Source organism: Rhinolophus hipposideros (genome assembly GCF_964194185.1).
Source record: "Rhinolophus hipposideros genome assembly, chromosome: 19".
NCBI classification, from domain to species: Eukaryota; Metazoa; Chordata; class Mammalia; order Chiroptera; family Rhinolophidae; genus Rhinolophus; species Rhinolophus hipposideros.
In genome coordinates, this window is record NC_138065.1 from 19,719,254 (window position 1) to 19,741,581 (window position 22,328).

Sequence of the window (22,328 nt, forward strand, 5' to 3'; positions counted from 1 at the left end):
GGAACCTGTAAATTGTGAGTGTTATTCATCAGAGATGGTGACTCGTGACTAAATTCTGAAGGATGAGTAAAAATAATTGGACAAGAAAGAAAAATCTTGGCAGAGGAAGCAGAATAAATCTTAAAAGTTTCATTTCAGCTTTGATTAGCTCCTGAAGGTCAAGGGTCATGTGCTCAACTTTATAACCCTAACTGTAGCACACAGCGCAGCCGAGAGTAGGGTATGTGGAATGAATGATTGTCGAGTAAATGAATAGATGTATGCAGAGAGCGGTATCCTCATTTTCTCTCCTCAGAATTCAGCACTCTATCCCAAATGGGACCTAGGAATCTATTATGTATTTTTCCAAGCTCCCTGAACCTCTGGCATCCATCAGGCCACTGTGATCAAAGATAACAGGTGGCAACAGATATTTTGTTACCCAAGACACACCAATTTGAAGAGGAGGACAGCACTGTTTTCTTAGCTTTGGGCTCTGCTGGGAAATGAAGAAAATCTCCATACAGAGATAAAAATAAGCTGCAGGATAAACCAAGTTGTCCCTTAATAAAAACATGGATTGGGTGTGTGTGGGAGGAGATAGTGAGCATATTAAATTCCCCTTTATAGAGTAAACAATCTTCCTTTGATGTTGCATTTTAAATTAAGGATTGTTTCATAGTATCTGGAGAAGGCTAGCTGTTCCTCTAGCTATACAGCTGACAGAGTTCAAGAGCAAAGTGGCTAACACTCCCCAGAACCCTAGTCCCTGAAGCCTTCTCCTGCCTCTAGGGACTAAGGTTTGGGTTAACAAGCCTGTGAACACTGGGGCAAATCACTTTCATTATGTTGGATTTTTTTAATATAAAAAGAATACATATTAGTGGTAATGTTTTTGTTTTTCAAACAGAACAAGAGGATAGCATGATCAAGTCATTGTTGAACTTAGGTGATGGGTAAATGGCGGGGGGAGGGTCATTATATCATTCTTTCTACCTGCACATATTTGAAATTTCCCATAACAAAATATATTTTAAGAAAGAGTCTCCATCCCTCACCATGCTCTGTATCCCCTTAGACCTCCAATTCCACTTTCCAGAGTTAGACATGATAAGATTTATTCTATAGTCTTCCAAACATTTTTGATCATTTACAAGAATATCTACACACACACACACACATACAGAGCCCATTTTTTAATTAGTATTTTACAATCATATTGTTCTTAACCTTGATATTTTTTCTTCTTAACAATATGTTGAAGAGTTCTTTTCATAGCAGAACATGTAGCCCTAACTCATTCTTTTAATGGCTGTGTGGTATCCCATCAGAAGTAGATATCATTCTGTATACTCCGTAGTATTAATTTCTTATATATCTTTGCAAATATAATAGGTGAAAAATAATTTCATTAATTATAAGTGAGGGTCAGCATTTTTGATATGCTTATGGGTCATTCATATTTCATGTCATTCGTGTTTAATGTCACCAATTATATCCACCTTGGAAGGCTCACTTCTGGCTTTCCAGAACCATCCTCTTCTGTTTTTCCTCCCAACCATCCAGCCAGTCCCCTTTCTCCCTTTTATGCTCCTTTTTTTTGGGCCCAGTCCCTTAACCAGTGGTGTCCTCCTGGTTCTATTCTAGGTTCTCCCTAGGTGTTCTCAGGCACTAACAAAGCTTTGATTACCATTTCTATGCAGATACTTGTCAAATCTCAGTCTCCATTCCAGATCCCTGTCTGCTTTGAGACACGTAGAGCTATCTGCCCACTGGAGAGCATCACTTGGATGAGGAGCTAATCCTAGTAAGTCCAAACGTGTAAATGAGTCTGCCTCCTCCCAAACATTTCCTACTCTCTGAATTCCCTTACTTAGACCTTCCTGAGTCTCCGTATCTGATCAATCATCTATTGCCCTAATATCTTCTAAATCCACTTTATGTTACATTCTACGTGCCACCACCTCCACTAAGTTTACCTTAATTTCTGATCTGGATTACTGGACCAGCCTCCCTATCTCCAGGCTCATCCTCTCCCCTCCTCACTGAAGCCAGAGTGATGTTTCTCAGACGCTGACCTGGTGCTCTGTTTCCCTGGCTGGAAGCACAACAGTGGCTCCTTGTTGCCCTAGACTCCATCCAACTCTTAACCCCAGAAACTAGAGTACACTGGAGGTGACCTCACTTGCACCTGCCACAGAGCTGATTTCTAAATATCCAGGAATGTTGCGTGCTGGTGGTTAAATTATTGGTAGCCGAAATCACCTATGATGGGAACATTCATACTTTGGAAATTGGGCGACAACCCCAGAACTGGTTCACCAGTACACGTCACCTACCTAATCTCATCTTTGAACACTCCCCTGCTGTGGCTCTTCTCTCCAGCTACACAGGCAAACCTCAGAGATATTGCTGGTTGGGTCCCAGACCACCACAATAAAGGTAGGTACAATCTTTTTGCTGGTGGAGGGTCTTGCCTTTATTTTACATAAAATGCAACATCTGTGAAGCACAATAAAGCAAAGAGCAATAAAACAAGGTAGACCTATAATGAACTACTGCCAACTGTCTCTCACTTCTGCACCCATATTCCACCTCTCCTTCAGGAGGGAATCTGCTCTCTTTACTGGCTCTCTCCTGCTCATTCTTTAGGTCTTACATTAGCACCCACCTTCTCAAGGAGACCTTTCCTGATGTTCTACCCTCAAGTGGATGGATACTCCCATCTATGTGCTCCCACAGCACCCTGTCCTACATAAGTCTGTGTCTACATTTGTGACTACATATGAAATGAGGGCTTGTTATTTGCCACACAATGTAAAAAATGTTCAAATGCATGAACTTATTTAATCCTCATAACAATCGTAAGAGATGGTTACTATCTCAGGTGAAGAAATTTAAGCTTAGAGCAGTTCTGTAAGCTCCCTGAGGTTAGAGGCTTTGTCGTGCAAGGTGGCCTATGGGGCCTCTGGTCCCGCTCCCCACATAAGAACGCAGGATATGGTGAGGCCAAAAAGGAACACCCACGGAGCCATAGGTAGGGGAGTCATACCACTATATTCTCCCCGGCGGCATCCTCCTCTCTGCAATCCGCACTTGCCAGCCAGCCACCACCTTCTTGCTAGCCCCCCATTTTCTGCTAGCGTAGCCACAGCAGTTATATTAGTGCCCAACGGCTCACTGGTTACAGCTAATGGCCAACTAGCCACAGTTGATGGCCATCCAATCACAGTTGGCCATTTACTACCTGAGCCAGCACCTTTCTGCGTGAGGCTAAGAGCCTGGAAACTGCTCTCTGGGGCTCTGTCCCCACAGGCTTCCTTGTGCACGCAATATGTATCACAGTGCCTGGCACTTAGTAGGTGTTCAACACAAGTATGTATGGAATAAATTAATTCTAAACTACTGAAATAACTGCTTGCCAAATTCTACATTATAACATTCACAGCTTTTGGGTCCAATGTCATATTAATATTCATAAAGTCTCTAGAAGCTTAGAAATAATGCTGTGTGAAACGTTTGCCCACTAATCTCCATAAATAGCTGGTGCAAGTCTCCTTTTCCAAGAAGCAGCAATCAAGAGTGCACCTTAAATTGATGTTAAGCATACCCCAACCCCACACCTCCTGGGTTTCCATTCACCTATCAAACCCCAGAAGCTGGGACTTCTCCCCTAAAAGCATTGGCCTCCTGAGGTTCTGCAAGATGCTCAAGCTTTTTTTCAGTGTTTTGTTTTTAAGTTGCAATTTCTCCATGACTACCACTGAAATTCAACTGACCTTTTATCGCAGTTTCAAAACAGCAACCAAAAAACAGTATCTTGCATTCTTTTGTGCCTAGCTTCTTTCACTCAGCATTATGTCTGTGAGATTCATCCATGTTGCTGCATATAACCATAGCTTGCTCTTTTTCTTGTTTTGTAATATTCTATTGTTGATAGGCATTTGGGTGCATTAAAGTCTGGTTATTATGAATAAAGCTACTTTGACCATATATCTCGTATATTTTTACAGTGCACATCCTTTTCTTGGGTATATACCTACAAGTGGAATTGCTCGAGTATAGAGGAGGCTATGTTTTAGAATCTGTATCTTTAGCTAATTGAAAAACAATGTTGGGAGGGGAGAGAAAAATTATCTTCTATTGTTATCTATTGAGTTACTTGACATTCTTAGAGGTATTTAAAGCTGCAGTTGGACAAATTAAATAGGAATTCTTCTAGGTAAAATCTAAAGGGGTGAATGGGTAAAGTCGGAAGGCCCTTGAATTACCTTAGCACTATATTATATATGGGCCAATGAGAATTATTTATGTGGTTTATTTGAGCCTCTCAGGAAGTGCCAAATTTCCAAATATTCTGGTAAATAAAAATTTGTGGAAAGATGAAAGTGCTCTAATTAGATTCAACTATAAGACCTTTGATATAACACAAAGCTACCCAAGGACCCAGTAATCACTGAGAAATACCTTTTCACAGGGAAGTAACCAATGCTCTCATCTAGTTTTGTCTTTTCCAGCGGCCACTATAGGATTTGGAACTTCCACTTGGAAGTCATCAGTGAGAACAAAAATATTCTCATTTATTATTTCAGCCACAACACCCACCTTCAAATAAAATGTACCCTTCTCTCTCTTAGGGTTTTTCCTAGGTTTGAGTTAAAGTCTTTGTGTTGGGAATAAATCTGGTGCCAAGTACACGTTAATAATTAAATTATGCTTATCCTCTGGGGAAGCTGAAGTCTGATCAACTTCCTCCACATTGTAGATCTGTTTCTTCTTTCCCTTGAATGCTTCCCTGCCCTTCCCCGCTCTCTCCCCACCCACCATACACAAATGATCTTTGTTCACCTTTCTGTCCTAGTCTCCTTCTGCAAATCACTTTATTTTCTGTAAAGCCCCTTTGATAATGCAGATCTTTAACTATCTTCTCACATCCCATTGGCGTTACATCAATTGTACAAAGTTTATTTTGGGGTTTTGTCTAAACTTAAAAAAAAAAAAAGAAAAGAAAAAACATCCTGGGAATAATTCCAGGCTTTTTGATTAACTGGGCAGTTCTGGAAATTAAGACAGCTTTTGCCATTTCTCACATGAATTACGGTATTCAACACTGGACTTCTCTACCAGGGTATACTGCTCAGAGTTTCTGCGAATACCGGATATAACAGCTTGGATTCTCAGATAAGTGTTCATTGGAGGTCATTTCACTTTCATATATAAATCTTTATTTAGATTTCTTAATAAATGAGGCAGCCAATGTTAGAACTTTCCTAAAAATTTCTACCAAGTCCTTATCATAGTGTGTGGCTAGCAAATATTTTCCTTTTGATGGTCTCAACCTCTGTTCGTCTAATTGAACTGTCTTTCAATAGAGTTTGGATCACAGCAGACTATTTTATGTATCGTGTAGGCAACCACCCTTCAAGATTTGTTCCTACATTGGAATCTACATGCACAGTTACAAAAACTATGATGACTATAACTTTAATTCAAAGTGATCAGTAGTGTGTGGCTACATGAGAGACACCAACAAATTGAGGACAGCCAACATGTTGATTACAAAGCGAGATCAGCTCTACCTTCATGAGACGGGGCCAGGAGTTGCTTCTTGCTAACTGGTCTTTTGCATGGCTTGCCACTAAAATAAAGGAAGGAAAAGAACTAGCATTCATCAAGTTCCACATGCCAAGCTCTCTGCAAACATTTTACATTGGTTAACTGCAAATTCGTGATTACTGGAGAGGAGTAACAACAAGAATGGGGAATTCCTTAACCTATGGGTATTACAGATTTTATAGATTCTCATCCAATCAGAGGGAAAGTTCTTTAGGGATGACTGGAAGGGGTTGAGCAGCTGAGTTTAAAAGACTTTCCTGTCTTGAACAATTATTGGTCCAAGTCATGAGTGTATTTTCTCAATTGCTGCTTCTTATACTTTCATCCTTGCCCTATCTCTGTCTTATTACATATTTAAAGCAGCTTGTTAATAATTTACTCATCTGCTTCTATATTGCTGTTTAGCTGCTCCCCTGGGGATTTCTCCTGGGTAAGCTGCTCAGTTCTTATGTTCACTCTTCTCCTGCTTGGGCAGCCTGCTCGTCTCACTTTTCCAGAAAGTCCTTGGAAGTACTCTTGTTTGACTCCTGATATTATGCCTACTAACACTTGCTCCTTCCTCCCATATATCATTTCAACTTTTGGTCAGTTCTAGACTTGTTCCACCTCAGACTGGTACCACCTCTTTTGGTTTCCCACTCTAGAGCTAATACATAGGATGTGAATGACTGAGGCACATGTGATTGTCCATATCTTACTACACCTCTGTACAGTTTAATTAAATGAATCACATTGACCAAAAGTTATGATCAGGATGATTGGTTCATCTCCCACATGACTGTCTTCAATTCTTTTCCTCCTTCTATGTGCATGCCACACCTCCATCTAAAGATGGATTTCAGTCCTGTACCATTTGGAATCTGGGCTGACCTCTGACTGCTTCAACCAACAAAAAACAGTGGAAATGACACTGTGTGAGTTTCATGCCTGGCCTTTGTGAGGACTGGAAGTTTCCACTTCCTGCCTCTTGGAATCCTGAACTGCCATATCAGAAGTCTAAGTTACTTTGCCAGAAAGAAAGGCCACTAGGAGGAGCACAGACATGTCAGACATGATTAAGAAGCCATCTTGGACACTCAGCCCAGGTAAGTCTTCACATGACTCCAGCCTCAGCAGCACTATGATTACAACACCCCAAATGAAGTCTGCCCAGCAAGCTCATTCAACTTACACAACTAGAAGAGGCAATAATAAGTTGTTGTCTTATGCCACTATGCATTAGTGTGGTTGGTTACATAGCAATAAATAACTGAGACAAATGAGTCCCCAAGGTTCAAGGTGAAGCAAGAATCCAAACCAAGTACTTCCCATTAAAAAATTTTATCTCTAGGTTACCCTTTGTGGTTACCCAACTTACTTGGGCTCTCTCCAGTTCTTTTATCCATAATTTTAGTAACAAATGTGAATTAATACTGTTAAACCAAAGTCTTATATGTGTGTCCATATATATGAGGTGTGATCAAAAAATACAGTGAATGTTTTTATTTTAGAAAAGTGTATTACAGTAAAAAGCACATTGCCATTAATCCCCCTCAAAATACTCCCCCTCACTTTGAATACATTTGTCCCATCATACTTGCCACTTTCTGAAGCAGTTCTGGAAGTCCTCTTTAGTGAGTGTCTTTAGTTGTGCTATCATGGCTGCCTTGATTCAAAACGTTTACCTTTCATGGTCATTTTGACTTTGGGGAAGAGCCAGAAGTTGCACAGTGCCAGATCCAGTGAATAAGGTGGATGAGGACACACCGTAATGCTCTTATTTGACAGAAATTGCCATACTAGAAGTGATGTGTAACATTGGCGCCTTTCTGCTGTGACCAAAAACTGCAGTGAATGCTGCTGCTGAGTGTCATCCAACAGAAAGGCAGGGATCTCCAATATAAAAAGCAGTGTGTCGAACCTTAGTAAAAGTAGGTGACAAGTTTCAACTTATTCGGTGCACTCATTTCGGTGTGAGCTACAGTTGAGTGGTGTGTTTTAAAGTGTGCCATAAATCATCCTCCATCATGACAATACTCCATGTAACACATCGCTCTGGTATATGGCAATTTCTGTCAAACAAAAACATTATGGTATGTTTTCATCCACCTTATTCACTGGGTCTGGCACCATGCAACTTCTGGCTCTTCCCCAAAGTCAAAATGATTCAGGACATCAAGGCGGCCACGACAGCACAACATAAGACACTCACGAAAGAGGACCTCCAGAACTGGTTCAGAAAGTGGCAAGAATGATGGGATAAGTGTGTTCAAAGCAAGGGGAGAAGGATAATTTGAGGGGGATTAATGGCAATGTGTCTTTTACTGCAATAAATTTTTTTATTTAAATATTCACCGTTTACATTCATTGTTTGATCATACCTCGTATAAATCTTAAAGTTTGTTTGTAAATTTACTATATAAATACACACAACTCACAAAATCTATTGGCACATCACAAAGTCAGGCTTGTGGAATTAATGGTGGGGAATCCCAATGGAGATCACCAAATTTTACATATTAACGATTTACTGGGCAACAAGGATATACCAGCTGACATATGTTCTTATTCTTTTCCTATAGAGGATACTAAATGGAAGCCATTCTATGGCCCACTGAAAAAATCCAACATGATAATTTGTTCTCTAGCTTTCTAGAGAAAATACCTTGCATGATAATTTGCTATTTGGTTTCCAGGAGAAATTAATCTTCTGCCAGAACTAAGGGATCATTCCAGTCCCCAGAAAGCAGAAATATAAAATTTTCTTAGCTTTTGAACAGTAAGTCAGTCTCCAACTTAAACTCTCTGATTCTATATTTTGATTTCAGTAAATGGAACCTTGTTTTGTTCTTTGTGTCCAATAATAGAGAAGAAACGTTATGTAAGAAAAACAATAGCTGAAAATATATTTTACATTTACAATGTACTAGGCATTTTTCTATGTGCTTAGTCCAGTGACATAGCTGTTTTTCTTCTCCCCAGTTCTCTGAATCTCAACGAATGCCACCAGTGTGCACCCAGTTGCTTAATTCCCAGTTCAAGTGACATTTTTGTTGCCTCTCTTTTCTTCACTTTGAATCAACTCCATTATCAAATCCTGTCATGTTTATCTCTAAAACCACTGAATTGTACACTTTGAATGTGCACAATTAAACTTTAGTCTATGTGAATTATATCTCAATAAACTGTTATTTAAAAAATTAAAAATATTTCTAGAATCTTCTCACCTCTCCTTCTCACCACCACTGTCATTACTATTCAAATCTCCATCTTCTCTTGCCTGGATTACTAACCAGTTTCCTGGCTTCAGGTCTTACCCTCTTACGGTCTCTTTCCACAGTAGTCAGAGCAATTCTCTAAAAACATAATTCTTAGCATGTTACTTTCTTGCTTAAAACCCATCCAGTGATTTCCAATCACACTGTGAATAAAAGCCTTCAATGTCCTACATAATTTGGTCTCTCTCCAACATCATATCTACCACTCTCCACCTGCTCCTTTTACTCCCAACACACCTTTGGCTTTTTCTAAATGCCAGGTTCACTCCTGTCTCAAGAATGAATCATCTTTGCATTGGCTGTTCTCACTGCCTGAGACATGCTTCCTCCAGATCTCTCAATGTTGAGTGTTTTCTGATCAGAGACTTCTAAGCCCATTCTACTTGAGATAGCAGTCCCACCCAACTCCCCCCACCTTACCATTTTATTTTTTATATCTTTAACTGCTTTATTTTTTCTGTCATCATTACATGACATCATATAATAACATTGTTGTTGTTCATGACAATGTAATGTCCATGAGTGAGGATGCTCTGTCTGTCTCCAGTACTTAGCAAGTGCTCAGTAAATATTGTGGAATAGTGAATGAGTGTGAATGATGAATTAAGGAATAAATAATATTAAACATCCCTCTTTGCTAAGTTCACCAGTTCTTTCTGCTTGAGGACACTTACCCCATTTCATAGATGGCAACCTAGCATAACATAATTGTTCTCTGGTGGGGTCTTATTTCTCCCCAGAGCTTCGTGGGTTGCAAATGTTCTAGCCACTTTGAAGAGATGCCAGCAATCTCAAACTGACAGGAGGAAAAGTTCTCTAATATGCCCTCAAAAAAGGCCTGGGTGCCCTCCTCCCATCGAAAGGACACTTAGACCAATTAACGAGCCAAGAGTCATAAAAATATTTTCCTAAAATTATCAGTCTTGAAGCTCAGTGAGATATTCTCTAATAAACATTTATTGCATGTGACTATATGGCAGGTACTGAGCTGGACATCAAATATATAAAATTAGATAAAATATAGTCACTTGGAAGGTTCCTTCAGTTTTCCTTAAGTAGTTTTATGTACATGGTTTTTTAAAATTAAAAACCTGATTTTTCAATAACACATAATTTTTTTTAATTTCAAAGAATGAACATATTTTTTATTCTCTACCCTGGTAGACGCTACCTTAGGATCACTCCTTCCCAGTGACTATGTCTCTCTCCGTGCATATTCTCCTCCTGCCCTTGTCTCACAGAGTGTGTCCATCTGTTCAGAGGTTTGCCCGCTGACCATACTCTTGACTCCACTCCTCCCAACTACACCTCTATCATTCAATCTCTATAAATTTCATTATCAAATGTCTCAAAAGAACATCTCCATTCTTTATTGAAGTTGTTTCCTTACCTGTCATCAGATCTCCTCTTAAGCCCAAAGCCATTTTCTACGTTCTCATCCTCCTGGCACTCTCTAAAGTATCTGACCCTGCTGAACTCTCCTTCATGCTCCTCAGACTCTCATCTGCCTCAGCTTAGTTGTTCATACACTACTCTGTTCTCTTCTCCTCTTCACCCTGTGAACACTCTTCAGTCTCCCTTCTAGGCTTATCTTCATTTTCCTACACCCTGCCTGTGGGGAGCTCCACAGGCTCTGCCTTTCAGCCACTCTTCCCCTTTGATAGTCTCGTCTGCATCCATGGCTTCAGCTGTCATCTCTTTAGGGGGTCTCACAGGTCACAGGTCTACATATTCAATCACAACCACAATCCTAAACTCTAGTCCCAGAGAATCATTTGTATCTTGCAGCACACCTAGCACACAATAGGTTTTAAATATGTGTTGAATAGAGAAATAAATCAACAGCAAGTTGTAGTCAATAAAGGCTAACATTTGTGTATTAAGGCAATGACATCAGGGCAAGTGAAATGTTCCAGAATGAAAGGTAATGGCACTTAAGAACTTGTGAGTGGGTGAATTTGCTTTAACGAGATCCTTTGATGAAAGAAATCTTACTCATCGACACTGGCATCTTTTAAGCTCCAATTATTTCTGGTTAGTCATGTGGATTTTCATATGATCCGCTGCTTTTGGCAGGCTACTTAAGCAAGTTTATATCACAGTCAGCAGCCAAAGCCTTCCTATTTTCAGTTTTTTCCTTGATGAGAACAATTGAACCTTCAGGGCTGGTACTTCTGAGTTCACTGGGGCTGGTAGAAGTCAGTGCAGGGATCAGCAAGGCATGTTCAAATCTCCAGTCTGGGCAAGGACAGCCACCTTAAATAGCCCAGAACAGAATCTTTGGAAGAAATCTTTCCTTCTCTGGTTCTGACACATGCTTCTCGAATGATTCAATGGTAAATGCCCTTTTTGTGAGTTCATAATTACAAACTCAGGAATTGGTTAAATAGTTTAATAATGTACCTAGTGTCACAGACAGGAAAACGTTGAGTGCAGGAGCACAGAGGGCCAGAAATGAACTGTTGCCCTAACTTTCTCCTAACCCTGACTGAGCAAAAGAGCAAAATAATCTCTATCTAAGGTCTCCTCAGGTCTGAAATTCTGAGAGTCTGTGAAACTATGAATTTTCAAAAAGATGGGCTTCTAGGAAATGGATAGCCTACTCTCACTGGACATTTTTCCAAATGACAGTGGGATTGAGGCTCCTTAGCCCTCCACTCTATGGTTTTCTTTACTAAGCAAGATAAGCAGATGTTATGAAATGCTAGTTAGCCCCAGTAATTACCACCAGGTGACAATAGACAACTCATATACCTACACCTGAATCCAAGTGCCCCACACTACAATATATAACTTCAGATAATGAAAGCAGGTTCTCCCCTTTTCAAGGAAAGACCATTCTTTAAGGATAGAGTACAGAAAGGGTGCTGAATCTCTGACCAAGGTTCCGAGAGAAGAATAACTTCATACTCTCTACAGTTCAAACCTGAGGTCAACAACACAGTCATTCCCTGACTTTAGAAAAGTTGCTTACTCTCTCTGTGCTTCAGCTTTCAGATCTATACACCAACTACCTTGCATGGCTCTAATGAGGCTATTTTGTGGATATGAAAGCTCTCAAGCCCAGCAGACACTGACATGAATTTAATGTGTGTTAGTTAGTTCTCTTCCTCTCAGGACTCCCCGTTAGCTCATTTCAGTTTCTATCTTGGTATTATTTTATTAACTTTTTGCCCCCTTTATCTTTTAGCTAAATACTGCTTTCACCTGTGTTTAATATGTTTCACAATAAGCTGAGGCACCTCTCAAACACAAAATTTAGACACTCCAGAATGAAAAAAAAGTGCCAAGTCATCCAGCATAGAACCACCATCTACTTTTAGATTTATGGACAAAAGTTGAAATCTCTTATCATCCCCCAAAAATTCCATTGGCCCGTAACAACTTTAGTTTTACTCAGTATTTCTTAAATACTGACAGTTATTTCCTGGCTCATTCTTGATAACTATCCCAGAATCTTCCAGACTGGAAGCTGGCAGTCTCATCTTACCCTAACTCCCTCCCCAACTGACTCAAATTCCTATATCCACCCAAAGCTGCCCTTGGCCTCCACTAACACACTGCTCTTTCCGCTGTCCACTGTCATCCCCCAAGAGTAACAATCACAATCCCTCTCACAGTGGAATGGAAAACGTTTCATAGCCTTCCTTTTTTCACTTTGTCTCTGTAGTTCAGTACTTTCAGGCCCAATATTCGCTGTGTTCTTTGCAACTAGCCAAACTTCAGTTCACAGAGGAGGAAATTAAGGACAGGAAGATGAATGATTTACTCAATGCCAAGAAGTTACCAGCAAAGGTCAATGTTAAAACTGAGCTCCCTGCCTTTTCTTGATCTTATCCTTTCAATTGATAACAGGGCCCCCAGTGCAGGGAAGGCTTTTCACAAAAATTTATTAAGTGTTATATGAATGAATGGTCAGCTTCCTCTACTGTAAATTGAGGGTGACACAGTTTCTTCTGAAATAGGTGCAACCTATTGTTGTTTTCAGGATTAAGTGTTGGGATTTTACCGATGTCTGTGTTTAGTTCTGCCGTTTCAGCTTGATAAGACTTGATAATACATACACAGTACATACACACGATGATACAACTCTCAAATATTTTGTGATCTAAGTTGGGAAACAAAAATGGAAAATTTTGTTAGTCTCACAGTATGAGAAGACAGAGGAAGGAAAATTATCATACCACAGATAAATGCAGTAGTGTTATAATTTATTATGTGCTTTCCTAAACCTTAGCTCAACCTTACATCAACCTTATGGGTATGGTAGGGCAAATATTATCAACTCCATTTGGCCTATGAAAAATTGGAAACTCAAAGAATGTAAGTGAATTTTCCCAGGTTACAAACTTAAGTGGTGGAACCAAAAGTTATTAAGAAGAACTTATTAAAAAGAAGAGCCCCCCCCCCCAAAAAAAAAGAAGAGCCCACATCTTTTTCTATGAGAATTGGTCATTCTTGTTTAATCATTCATCAGTTATAAAATATTTGACCCTTGATGCCGACTATGGCTGTTTTTTAGTGGATGTGTTCTATGTTCCCACTTAAGAACCCTGAGGGCAGGGCTATGTCGTATTCAATTTTGATTGCTTAGATATCAGTTTTGATATCTAAGCACAGTTCCTTTCACAAGGTAGAACCTCAACAATGTTTTATAACTAATATTCTTTTGATAGATAAAAATAAAATTTTCTTAAAACAGGAGCTACATTTAGCAAGTTGGCCCTTCGGGACATTGACTGATTTCTCTGGTTGCATTACCCAAGCAAGGATGAAATGTTTATTTCATAATGTATGTCCCATCAACGTGATCTAAGCTTTTTATGAGGGGCATTTGTTCATTTTAAGAGAAAGTGTTTTAACTCTTTCTGAATGTGCCTTCTTCTGGCATTCCTAAAAGATCCCTGATACGCCAAATGATGAGAATGTATTCTCTCCTAAACACTAAGATCAGAAACATTATCCTATCGCCTTGATTTTTTTGGTTTATGGGGTTTTTTTCCTTCTGTCCCTGTTGGAACAGGTTTCCCTGTTACTAGTCAGAAGTTAGTTTCACCACAAAATCTGTTTCTCATTTTTAGGATGCAAGGCATGTTTAAATAAGAATCTTCATCAAGTATAGATAATATTTATGGAGTGTTCACTTTATGCCATGCTTTTTATGCATTAACTCATTTAAGTCTTAAATGATTTAACTCATTTATGATCACATTATCTCATAGGAACCCTTTGGCATAGGGAATATTTTTTTTGTTGTTTAATTAAGGAGATTGAGTGTTAGAGATCACATAGCCAGTAAGTAGCAGACATGAGATTTGATCCTAGTTTTCTCTGAATCTGGAATTTCACTACATAGCATAGTTCCTGTCATGATTGATGTTGCAGATGGACCTCACATTAGGGGAAAATAGTCTCAATTTCCTTTCGAAAACCTGATGGAGGAAGGTATTAACTGAGATAACAAGAAGCCTAACTCATCCACACTCCCAATCAGTGATTATGTAAAGAATCTTTACTTCAACATTCTCTGTAATAGTACACAAAACTACAATGAGGGGTGGCCAGATGGCTCAGTTGGCTGGAGCGCAAGCTCTAAACAACAGGATTGCTGGTTCGATTCCCACATGGGATGGTGGGCTGTGCTCCCTGCAACAAAAGGTTGAAAATGGCAATTGGACTTAGAGCTGAGCTGTGGCCTCCACAGCTAGATTGAAGGACAATGACTTGGAGCTGATCGGCCTTGGAGAAACACACTGTTCTCCAATATGCCCCAACAAAATTATAAAACAAAACAAAACAAAAACCTAGAAATATTAAAAACAAAAAAAAACAAACAAAAAACTGCAATGACATACCACCACACACCTATTAGAAGGGTTACTGTAAAAAAATAAAATAAAGTAAAATAAAACAAAAGATAACAATTGTTGGTGAGGATATAGAGTAATTAAAACCCTTGTGCACTCTTAGGGGAATGTAAATGTTACAGACACTGTAGAACACAGTATGGTGGTTCCTGAAAATAGGACCCTATATGATCTATATGATTCAGCAATTCCACTTCTGGGAATATGCCCCAACGTATGGAAAGTAGCATCTCAAATGGGTACTTTTACACCGATGTTCATAGCAGTGTTATTCACAGTAGCTAAAATGTAAAAACAACCCAAGTGTCCATTGACAGATGAATGGAATATTATTCAGCCTTTAAAAAGGAGGAATATTCCTCCTTTTTAAAGGAGACAGATGAATGGAATATTATTCAGCCTTTAAAAAGGAGCCTTTAAAAAAAAATTCTGACATATGTTACAACACAGATGAACCTGGAGGTCATAATGCTAAATGAAATAAGCCAATCACAAAAGGACAAATTCTGTATGATTCCACTTATACGAGAAACCCAGCATAATTAAAATCATAGAAACAGAAAGTAGAGTGGAGGTTGCCAGGGGCTAAGCAGAAGGAAAAAAGGTGGAGTTATTGTTTAATGGGTTTAGAGTTTCAGTTTTATAAAACAAAAGTTATGGAGGTTGATGGTAGTGATCGTTGCACAACATTATGAATGTATTTAATACCACTGAACTGTACACTTAAAAAGTTAAGATGGTAAGTTTTATGTTATGCATATTTTAGCACAATATTTAAAAAGTTGGGAAAATAATTAGACTAAAGTTGAGTAATTGCCAATTTATGGTCAATGTCAACAACTGATCCAAACATGTTAGATTAAAAGTAGAATCATTTTCACACAATAAAAAATAAACAAGAAACACAAGAGAGTCATATTCAGAGAGGGAAGGTTTGTTTTTCCTACACCTACAACAGGTAATGTGAATAAAGGTAATTCAAAGGCACAGGTCCTCTGATGATACAATAGCTGCATGGTAGGAAAGGCAATGGGAGGTCTGGCAGGCCAGATGTCATTCGTCACAGGAAGATGGAAGGCACCCTCTCAGGAACATGTAAACAATATGAAGAGCTCTCTCGGAAGGTTACAACAAACATGCGCCAGCCCTATGGGTTCTCTGTCTCGGGTGGTTTCACTCAGAATGATTTGTCTTCATCTTTAAGATTCTGGGAAGTATAATACATCAGGCAGGAGTTACCAAGTTTCTGAGCTGCCAGCCTTTAATAATGGAGAAGAAATTTTTTTCTGGGTGACCACACTTTAAGGTAGAGAACAGCAGGGCAGAGTCCAGATTTCTTCATGGGCTGTTTATTTTGAAAATCCCTAATAACTAACAGAGCAAAAACTGGATGTAGGAAGCTAAATTAAAAACTTATTTTGGTGACTTTCAGAAGGGACATTTCAGAACAAAAATTAATTGTAAATTTTATCATACTTTGTTCTTTGGAATGAAATTCATTTACTTCAGATTAAACACTGCTGGTTATTTCACCCTCACCTTTATTGCTGTATTTCTGGAATACGTTCCCTGTCCATTCCCCAGATTTTGGATTTATTTTCAGTGGAAAAAGAATTTGATGGGTCATGTGTCCCTAGAATTCTTTTTGTAGTTTGTTCTAAGTTATTCACAGCCTTTCTCCTGGCTTGTCATGCACTTCTGAACCATTTGCCCACCATAATGAATGAAATAGCTAAGCTAGACGCAGCTCAATTTAAGGCAGAGAGCTTCATGTGGAAAACCAACGAGGCCTGTACAGGGATCACGCCTGTCTTCCCTCTTAATATCATCATACCCTATTCCTACAATGAGCACTAAATCTTACAGGAAACTGAGGAATTTAATAAACACTATATCATTGCAAGAACTTTATGCCATTTATAAACCATAGAAATGGAGGTCCATAAAATACCTAGAAAGTTACTATACAACTTAATTGAACAACAAATCAAAATTTTATTCTAATGTTGGTTTTGCCTTTCATTCATTCATATGTAGGCAAGCATGTGGTCAGCAAATATTTACTGAATGGTTACTATGTGCAGGCCCCTAGAAATGTAATGGTGAACAAGAGAGATAAGGCCCCCACAGTTACAGAACTTAGTCAAATGGGAGGAGGGGTAAGAAAAGTTGAGAGGAAATCACAACATCTTGTAATAAATGCTATCATAATGGGAGAATTATAGTGTACTATTGGGACCACAAGGGAGGAGCAACGAACGTCAGGGTGTGTGTGTGTGTGTGTGTGTGTGTTTGTGCATAGAGACAGGTGACCAAGGACTCCCAGGATGAAATCGTAGTTGATATTTAAAATATGACTTTTACTTAGATACAGGGGTGGGGTAGTGAAGAAGAGGAACAAACATGTACAAAGGCACAGAGGCTAAAAAGAACATACCATTAATTCCATGATGTTTTGACAATCTTCCCACATTTTACTTTTCTTCTCTGTGACAGAAGGCAGTATTGTGGCCAAACAAACATTGGGACAAGACTGTATCCAGAGTTGCTGAAAGCTGTTACTCATAAAACTTGTTTTCCCTGTTTATAATAGTTAAGCTGTTTGGATATGTCATTTATTGCATTCCCACTTAAAATGTGTCCAACTTGTAGATGGGGAACATAGCTCATCTATTTCCCAGAAACCAGGCCAGCATGCTGTATACATTGGAAGCTTAAGAAATGCTGATACTAAACAAATAGATAAATGGCAAAGAAAGGTCAACAGCAAAGCTGGAACTCCCAGAATTTTCTAGGGAGCGGCAGTGTTTATCCCACAAGGTTTTTTTACCCAGCATTACTTGCTTAAGTTTCAACTTCAAGACCTTAGTCACAAAGATCCTTATTAAATAGTTTCTTGGCAATGCAAATAGTCGCTGCCCCTCTGACTGGAGTTAGTTGACTCTGTTGATTAAGGAGGCCAAAATGAGGAGCTTCAAGTCCCGTGAGAGGTTAATTAGGTTTAGGGAGAGAAAGAAGATCTGTTTCATAGGCCCACACGTGACTTACACTCTGCACTCTGGCCAGACTGAGAAATAGCATTGCCTACAGCACATGGCCCATATTATACACTAGGCACTGTACGAGGTACCATTGATATGAATATAAATAAGAAGTAATTTCTGCCCCTATAGTGGACCTGGAACTCAGTAGTTGCTCAATAAGTATTTGTTGAGAAACAGAGTGAATACAGTCCCACATATATAAACAAAACACTTATCATAAAATACGTTTCAGTTGTGTTTTTATAGGGACTCTCTCATAGGCTATGGAAATTTCTGTATCCTAGAACTCTGTGTAGTCTCACAAAAAGCAAATTCCTCCTCTGAAGTCCCAAGGAAACTCCTACCACTGTTTTTGAAGACAGTAAGAGCTACAGCTGCTGAAAGGGCCCTGGTCCCCAACTCATGGAGACTGCAGCATAAACCTGTTACAACAATACGCTACTCTGGGCGCAGTTTCAGAGTGTTGCTCTGAAAATCACAGCACATGACTAAGTAAACTGCTATCATCCTGAGAGAATGCACTTCTACAAAGAATGCACATTTACAAGTAGCAGTACTCCATCCCGGCCCTCGGATTGCCCAACTCCAGTGCCCACAGGAAAAGAGTCCTGACAGCAGGGATCAGTGACATTTCTTGATACAGAGGACAAACATACTCTCTTCCTCTGAAACCTGGAAAATCAGGTTCACTAGTGTCACATTTATTCATAAACATACTCAAAATAAGGTCTATCTCTCCTCAAGTAAGACAGTTTCAAATCTCAGGGAGTCATGTAGGAGTTTCTGGGCAAATAAATACAGGCAGAGGAGCTGGTGGCCAGAGGCAGAATTCCAGGAAAAGGAAAAATACTAGCAGCAGCCAACACTTACGTGTTTACAATGTGATAAGCACTATTCCAGACCTTATGAGGTAGGCTCTATTATCATTTCCATTGTGGGAACTGATACACAGAGAGATCATGTAAGTTGGTCTCACACAGCCAGAAAGTGACAAAGCCACAGTGAGAACTAGAGCCTGAGCTCTTAACCACAGAAGGTCCAGAGATGAGAGAACAGGGCCTTCTGGGGGAAATGGGAGTTGATATGAATTGGACAGAGTGGTCATGAAGGAGCATCAGAAGCAAAAGAAAGTGAAGAGATAATGGGCCAGATTATAAAGGGTCTGTGTACCCTACTAAAGTTTGTATCTAATCCTGAGAACAATTGGAGCCATGAAAGTTTATACCCAAGATCAGATCTACATTTCAGGAAGAGGGCCAACAACAGCGTAGAAAATGGATTGCAGAGGGGCCAGTGAGCAGGAGACCAGCTAAGAAGGTACTGTAACTGTACAGGTGACAAATGGTGAGGGGCCCAACTAACGGAGTAGGAACAGGGAGAGATGGAGGGGCAGCTACAGGAGCTATTTAAATGACAGCATTCATAGAACGAGGAGGGAAACTGGCTGCATGTGGAAGTTGATCAAAAAGGAAAGGAAAAAAAGGATGACTTCTAGGTTCAGGATTGGGTAGAAGCTATGCCATTAACTGGAACAGGAAATATTAGAGTACATGGTTTAGGAGAAAGACAGTTTGTTCAGTTGGGGGACATTACATTTGAGATGCCTGTTCCAGCTGTCTATTGCTACATAACAAACCGTCCCAAAATTTAGTAGTATAAAACAATAACTTATGATTGTTGTTCATGGTTCTGAGTCAACAGGGCTCAGCTGGGCAATGCTCTTAGGGTCTCTTAGATAATTGCTGTCAGATGTTGGCATGGTGACAGTCTTCTGAAGGTTCAGTTGGGCTAGTTGTCCAAGATGGCTCAAGCACATAGTGGCAGTTGATGCTGGTTTTTGGATAGGAGTGCAGCTGGGTTTTTCCACCTACACATGGCCTCTCCATGTTGGCTGGTGACTAACACAGTGCCTTTGGGACTTGCAGTTAGAGAAGCTTAATAGGTATTCAAGTTATGGGTCACTAGCTCAGGGAAAGATCAGGGCTGGGGATCTAGCTGAGAAGACAATCAGTGTGTATGTGGTGACTGAAGCCATGGATGTGAATAGATCTCCCAGGGAGAAGGCGCAGAATGCTACAAGAATAAGACCAGGGAAGAACCTTGAAACACCAACATCTAAAGGGTAAGCAGTAGAACAACAAGCCCCAAAAGAAGGCCAAGAATGTGGAACTATAGAAGCAGAGAAAACCACAAAAGAATATGCTTCTATAAGCCAAATGCACACAGGGAAAAAAAATAGTCCTTTTAAAGAAATAGTCAACAGTGTCAAACACTGAAGGGAAGCAAAGGCAAAAAAAATATTTTCACCAGATTTGACAAATAGATGGTCATAGGTGACTTTAGTAGGAATAGTTTTAGGGAATAGGAAAAGCAAAGAAACAAAACAGACTGAAGTGAAATAGACAATGAATGGTAGATGAGCGAGAAAAGGCAAGAAGCTATCACAAGAGGTACACTTGAAGGAGGGTTTGTATTTTAAGATGGTTAGGGCAAGGGCTCTGGAGTCTGGTTGTCTGTTTGCATGGATTTGCATATTGGCTGTGTGACATTGCTCAAGTAACTTAACCTCTCTAATCCTCTCTGAAGAGATGACATTCAAGCTGACACCTGAAGGATGAGAAGGAATCAGCCAGGCAATGGGTTGGGAGAATAAAGTTCTTGGCTGGGGTAACAGTATGGATGTGAATGAGTTGGGAGCACACTTGTCAGGGAATCGACTGGGGTGGAACAAGTTGGCAGGAGAGATGGGTGGGGAGAAGACGTGGTTATGGGAGTCACATGAGATTGAGCTAGAAAAGAGAGGAGACAGAAATCTGGTCTTTCTGGGCTTTATACTTGGGGGGAATTTCATTCCAAGTGCAAGGGAGAAGTCAATGAAAAATTGTAAACAGAGAAGTAACATTATTTGGCACATTTTTAAAAGATCAGTATTTTAAAACATAACACCTACCCAGAAATTCTACTCCTAGGTATTTACCTAAAACAAATGAAGATGTGTTTTCACAAAAAGACTCATTCAAGAATCTTCATAGCAGTTTTATTCATAATAGCCAAAAACTAAAAACAGTCCACATCAATAAAAAGAATTATAAACACTATATATAAAGCGATGTATTCATAAATGGACTACTATTTATCAATAAAAAGGAATGAATTACTGATACAGGTAAGTGCATCTGATTCCATTTATATGATATTCTACAAAAGACAAAGATTATCTACAGTGGACGAAACTTAGAACAATGGTTTCCTCTGAAATGGATGTGGACGTGGGACTGCCTGGGAAGGTAATAAAGACACTTTCTGAAAGGATAATTAATGTCTTATACTTGATAAGGGTTAGGGTTACATAGTTGCCAAAATTCAGAAAATGTAAATTTAGGAATTAAATTTTACATTAAAACAAAAAACAACACAAATGTTGAATTCCAATTAATTACATGTATGCTGAGGTAGTTAGAGGGAAGGATACTGATATCTGCAATTTCTTTGCAATGCACCCAGATTAAGATGGATTAATGGGTTAAGGGGGAAGTTAGATGGACCGAAATGTAGAAAAGCAAGTATATGTGTAATGGGCTGAATTGTGTCATCTCAAAATTCATAGGTTGAAGTCCTAACCCCCAGTACCTCAGAATGTGCTCTTATTTGGTGACAAACCTTTAAAGGGGTAATTAAGGTAATATATGACCATATGGGTGGGCCCTAATCCAATATCAGTGGTGTACCTGTAAAAAGAAGAGAATACGTTATAGACAACACATCCGTGTGAGGACATGGCAAGAAGGCAGCCATCTGCAAGCCACGGAGAGAGTCCTCAGAAGAAACTAAATCTGCAACACTTGGATTTTGGACTTCTAGCCTCCAAAACTGTGAGAAAATACATTTTTGTTGCTTAAGCCACCCAGTCTGTGGTATTTTTTCTTTCTGGCAGCCTTAGCAAACTAATACATATAAGTAAAATGTTAAGGGTAGAATCTAGATGATAAGTATGAATGTTCACTACAAAAATTATTTCAATTTTGCTGCATATTTCAAATTTTTCATAGTAAAATGTTGGGAGGGTCAGAATCACTCTGATCTCTGTGCATATAATGGATTTAAGAGACAACTGTGAAAGTTGGAAGGAGGCTGTTGCGGTGGCCATAACTGAAGAGTGAAGGTAGCTTGTACTAGGATAGTGAGAGTGAATCTGGAGAAAAAATGGGCAGATTCTATACTTATGTTTGCTGTAGAAATGGCAAGACTGTTTGGGGGATTGGACATAGAATATGAATGATATGACAAAATCAAGGCTGCCTGCTATGTATTTCTACAACTGGGTGGCCAGTGATATTTACTAGGACAGAAAATATCAGAGTTATAGGAGAAAATCATACGTTTTGTTTTGGTACTATTAACTTTGAAATGCCTGTGGGATATCCAAATGGCATTGTCAGGTAGCAAGTTAAAAATAAAATTTAGAGTGCAGAGAGTACAAAACATGAAAACTGCTTAGCACTAGGCCTGATATCTAATATGCATAATAAATGCTTAGCATTATTTTCAATTATTTTAATTACTAT